Source organism: Galeopterus variegatus, unplaced genomic scaffold (assembly GCF_000696425.1).
Source record: "Galeopterus variegatus unplaced genomic scaffold, G_variegatus-3.0.2 Scaffold4311, whole genome shotgun sequence".
NCBI lineage: Eukaryota > Metazoa > Chordata > Mammalia > Dermoptera > Cynocephalidae > Galeopterus > Galeopterus variegatus.
The window spans coordinates 197,741-203,446 of NW_007730422.1; the positions used below are offsets into that span (position 1 = coordinate 197,741).

General features: G+C 36.3%; 1 protein-coding gene across 1 annotated transcript in view; it reads right to left on the reverse strand.

Moving 5' to 3' along the window:
* CNTN5 (contactin 5) overlaps positions 1-5,706 on the reverse strand; it is a 269,147-nt gene that overhangs the window by 162,073 nt on the left and 101,368 nt on the right. The gene's annotated exons all lie outside the window — the stretch shown is intronic.

A 5,706-nucleotide genomic window follows, 5' to 3' on the forward strand; every position in this document is an offset into this window, starting at 1 on the left:
TGAAAAGAATGATCTATAATTAGCATAAGATAGAACAAGGGTGGCTGCATTATCATTCATTCGGCAAGGAATAGCTACAATCCTCAGCATTGCCTGTGTTAATATGTGCCAGGCACATATTCTAAGTTCTTCATCTCTTTTAGTTCATTTAATGCACAAAACAACCTGATGAAATAGGTACTTAAATTATCTGGATGTTGGGATGGCATAGGTGGGGCAGCCAGAATGGGAATCCAAGGAGTCTGGCTCTGGCTCCTGAGCCCTGGCTCTTAACTCCCTCATGATTCAACCCACCTGGATGGCTAGATGGTCGTCTTCTAGCCTCACCTCTCTCCATACACACTTTGGGGTTCCATCAAAGAGGGTGACTTCTTTGAGTAAAGGAGGTCAAGGGAATTTGAGCAATTCCAAGAACACACAGTGCTTAGGGATTTCTTTGTAAGAAACCCTAGTACTATTAGTATATCAATGAACTGGTCTAAAAAGCACACACCTCTGTTTTTATTGCAATTAATAGCCATCTTCTGTCACATGTATGCCATTCATACACTATTATTTTATTTTATTCACATACTCCTTTTTTAGTATTAAGTATTGTTCTCCTCATTTTATAAATGAAAAAAAAATTAGTAAATTGCAAGAAGAGGACTCAAATTATTTCTTGGACTCCCAGTCTGGGGCTCTTCTCACTGTCTGAAATCAGTTTAGCGCCTAATCAGACATTCTTTCTGTAAACTTACTTATAATATTTATCTACTAGTTAACACCATTAGACATCATCCATAAAAATGTCTTTCAGCATACTTTACAAATTCAAAAGAGTGAAATACATTTGAAGGAACTGGTAGAAGTGAACTGAACATTTTACCGAACATTGATAAATAGAATTTAATATCAATTTGCAGGTATTAACTATAATGTTTGTTAAGTCAGTCTGCTAGAAACACGTTCCAATGCCCAATTCTCCACAGTGTCATTTTGAAAATTTTTACCCCTGCAGGGGTAGGACATCAAGCTGGTGAGTATATCTTGTCAGAGAGGGACCCACAATCACAGTTTAGATAATGCCACTAAGTATAGCTCTCTTTGGTGAGTCATAGCCCAGTCATGACAAACCCCAGTAAAGAAAACTGCATTGATATATTATCTAATATTATTCAACAATGACTTTTTTTTAAGTGGAATTCTTACTGATAATTTTTAGAACTGGTGTTCTGTAAACCACTTCATGGAACATCGTGCTCTACTGTTCCATAATGTCTATATCACAGGGTTGTGAGGTATGAGTTACAACACATACATGGAAGATGTTCTGAAAACTTTTAAGTGTACAAGCTCTGGAGTCAGACTGACCCAGACCTTTGTAATGGCATATCCAGATCTAGTTGTGGGACATTGTGATTGTATCATCTTGATTATGTCAACCACTCTGTACCTTTGTTACATATCAAACTAATCAAATGTTGCTAGTTATTAGTCCTACAGATGTTCTCNTGAAAAGAATGATCTATAATTAGCATAAGATAGAACAAGGGTGGCTGCATTATCATTCATTGGGCAAGGAATAGCTACAATCCTCAGCATTGCCTGTGTTAATATGTGCCAGGCACATATTCTAAGTTCTTCATCTCTTTTAGTTCATTTAATGCACATAACAACCTGATGAAATAGGTACTTAAATTATCTGGATGTTGGGAGGGCATAGGTGGGGCAGCCAGAATGGGAATCCAAGGAGTCTGGCTCTGGCTCCTGAGCCCTGGCTCTTACCTCCCTCATGATTCAACCCACCTGGATGGCTAGATGGTCGTCTTCTCCTAGCCTCACCTCTCTCCATACACACTTTGGGGTTCCATCAAAGAGGGTGACTTCTTTGAGTAAAGGAGGTCAAGGGAATTTGAGCAATCCCAAGAACACACAGTGCTTAGGGATTTCTTTGTAAGAAATCCTAGTACTATTAGTATATCAATGAACTGGTCTAAAAAGCACACACCTCTGTTTTTATTGCAATTAATAGCCATCTTCTGTCACATGTATGCCATTCATACACTATTATTTTATTTTATTCACATACTCCTTTTTTAGTATTAAGTATTGTTCTCCTCATTTTATAAATGAAAAAAAAATTAGTAAATTGCAAGAAGAGGACTCAAATTATTTCTTGGACTCCCAGTCTGGGGCTCTTCTCACTGTCTGAAATCAGTTTAGCGCCTAATCAGACATTCTCTCTGTAAACTTACTTATAATATTTATCCACTAGTTAACACCATTAGACATCATCCATAAAAATGTCTTTCAGCATACTTTACAAATTCAAAAGAGTGAAATACATTTGAAGGAACTGGTAGAAGTGAACTGAACATTTTACCGAACATTGATAAATAGAATTTAATATCAATTTGCAGGTATTTGTGTATGTTATCAATGCCAAGTGTTGGACACAGAAAACCATACATACTTAATTTCTCAAGCTCCTGATTTAAAATTTAGTGAAGATCTATGAATATTCACAGCAATGAGCACAGCAATCTACAAGGTTAACGATAGTAGTCTAGTGTTAGTCTGAGAGAATCTCCCAAACCTAGCTTTGTGCTTAGGAGTGTAGACATAAGTGTCACCTCAGGTGAGTCACTAAACTTCTCTATGCCTTGGTTGTTTCGTCCATAAAATAAGAATTATAATAACTCATATAATTATTTGGGGGAATAAATGACATAAGATGTATGAAATGCTTTTCTGGTGTCTGATATGTGATAATAAATAGCAATGATTATAACTTTTTTCTCTTAGAAAAGTCCTATGGGATAATGGGAGGTCCTATTGAGGCAAACTATTCCATGCAGGGAAGACTAAATCGGAGAAAGTAAAATAATCAGTGAGCTGGAAAGGAGACTCTTTGGTTAGAGGGTAAGCAAATTAACTTGGATAAGGAAACAAGGTCAGGAGAAATAAGAAGTGTGTGGTAGGCAGTAGGTCAGGAGATTGATTTCAGGACCTCTGGTATTAAAATAAATTTCGAAGCAGTAATGTAGGAAGATGTATATACTGCATTTGTTGACTTCAGGGAAATAGTCACTTGATAAGTATTAGTAGTAATGATGTCCAGGGGAATTATTTTCCTACGAAACATTTTCACATCTATCTATATCCAGATCATCTATATCTCTGTATACATATTGCTTTGACATTTGAAACATTCCTTTAGACCTCAAATATACAATGAGAATTCTCTGTACTGAGTGACACGGCATAAAAAATAAAAACAATTTTAAATGTGTTACATATCAAACTAATCAAATGTTGCTAGTTATTAGTCCTACAGATGTTCTCCACCTCATAAGAGTGATGAAAGTATTAAATGAAATAATGCATTTTAAGTGCTCAGCAATGATTCTGGTATATGGTACATGTTAGTTTTCATTATTCTGTAAGAGTTTATCATTCATTAAGGTATACCTGACTTTTGCTCATAAGTGGAAGTATGGAGTGTACTATAAAGCAAATATATTTCACAGGACCTAGTTTCCTGTATTTCAGGTTTAGCCTAACTTCTTAAAAGTACATATAAAATGTTGACCTTGCAAAAGACAGGAAATTTTCCCTAGGCTACAGTCTCTGTTGTAAGATAAAGAATTGTAACACAGCAAGGTTGCTGGTTCAAGGACAGACAAGCTACTGATTAATATGTAAAGATACTGGGAAATTTCTGTAGGGAGAGAGAATGTTTGCTAAGATCAAGCTTTTGTTGGTGGATCAAGTTAACTTCTTGCAAATTGCATTATAGAATGTCACTTTGCTTGTTTGATGGATGTTACCAGCCTAAATTGTTAAACTATAACCCCACCTATGTTCTTTTCCTGTAACTTCCTGGTGTGGAGAATAAATGCAGGGTGAGAACCCCAGTTCTTGGTTAATTTCCCAAATGGAAGGAATGCCTCTCTCTTGAGGGTTCTGGGAGATTAACTCCATCAGGGCTTCTCTCTGCTCAGAAGAGATGGGCTTTGAGTAATCCTTTGTGGCTTCATCACCCAGGGGAAGAGGGTGACAAATCCGTGGAAAGCAAAGCAACATAGAAAGAACTTGAGAGTGCAGAAAGCCACACTTCTCTGATTTTGGAGAAGTGCATTTCCAGTCCAAAGTGGAGCTTATGATTAACAAATTAGCTAAATTCAATCTCTTTCTCTCTTACTCTTCTTCTTTCATTCTTTCTCTCTCTCTTGATGAAGCTACATTTCTATCTACTGGAAGTCTTAAATAATCATCTTTATATATCTGTTAGAAATATACATGATGTGGGGCCGGCCCTGTGGCTCACTTGGGAGAGTGCGGCACTGGGAGCGCCAAGGCCACGGGTTTGGATACTAAATAGGGATGGCCGGTGCGCTCACTGGCTGAGCGTGGTGCTGACTGCACCGTGTGGAGGGTTGCAATCCCTTTACCGGTCAAAAAAAAAAAAGAAATATACATGATGTGATAAAATGGGTGCATTGCAAGGTACTTAAAAAAACACTGTCTAAAGTAATAGTGCCCCATGGGAGCTGCCTATCGCTCTAGATTATGTCTGTCTGGGAGGTCTTTTGAGACCAATAAATGCTTGCAAATATATCAGCAAGTTCATGGCATAAGTGATATCTGGTTTGTGCATACTGTTAACTAGTTCTCTTCAGAAAGAAAATCTAATGACCTTAAAACAACAACAACAGAAAAGAGAAGGGTGCAGAATGAAAAATTATGAAGTGAACAGTTATGTAACCATTATGCAAGTCAGAATGATCTGTATGTGCATTTCTCAATAATATGGTTTAATTAAACCAAAAAATGGTTTAGCCCATTTTTGAACTTTATGTAAATAGAACTTCACTGTATGTATTCTTGCTAAGAATGCCAAACTGTTTTTTGAGAGGTTGTGAAAACATTCAATCCTTTCTGCTGGTGTGATTTCCCTTTGCTCCATCCTAACTCGGTATTGCCAGATTATTGACATTTTTTTCCAATTTGAAGCATTTGTGTTAGGCTATCACACTTTTTTTTTTTTAAATTTGCATTTCTGTAATACTAATTGAGTTGAGCACTTTTTCTCATTGGAGTTTCTTTTTTAGGAAAAGCTTGGTCAGGACTTTAGCCAATTATTTTACTCTATTGTCTTTTAAAATTTATTTTTGGTTGTATTAAGATATAATTGACAAAAATTATATGTATTTAGAGTATACAATATGAGGTTTTGATATATGTATGCATTGTGAAATGATTACCACAATCAAGCTAATTAACATATTCATCACTTCACATAATTACCTTTTTGTGTGTATGGTGAGAATACCTAAGATCTATTCACTTAGCAAACTTCAAGTATGTAATACAGTATTATTAACTATAGTCACTATGCTGTACGTTAGGTCTCCAGAACTTATTCATCTTATAACTGCAAGTTTGTACTCTTTGACCAACATCTCCCCATTTCCCCTACCCTGCCCTCTGGTAACCACCTTTCTGTTGTGTGGTTTTACTTTGTTATGTTTTTGCTTGTTTGAACATAAATATGGATACTAGATCTTTCTAGTTATGTGGTTCAAATATCTTAACTCTCTCCATCTTGGCACTCCTTTTAAGGTGTATTTTGAAGAACAAAATTTCCTTAATGGTTTCTATTTTTGCTTTTTTCTTCCTCTCTCTCTCTCTCTCTCTCTCTCTCTCTCTCTCTCTCTCCTT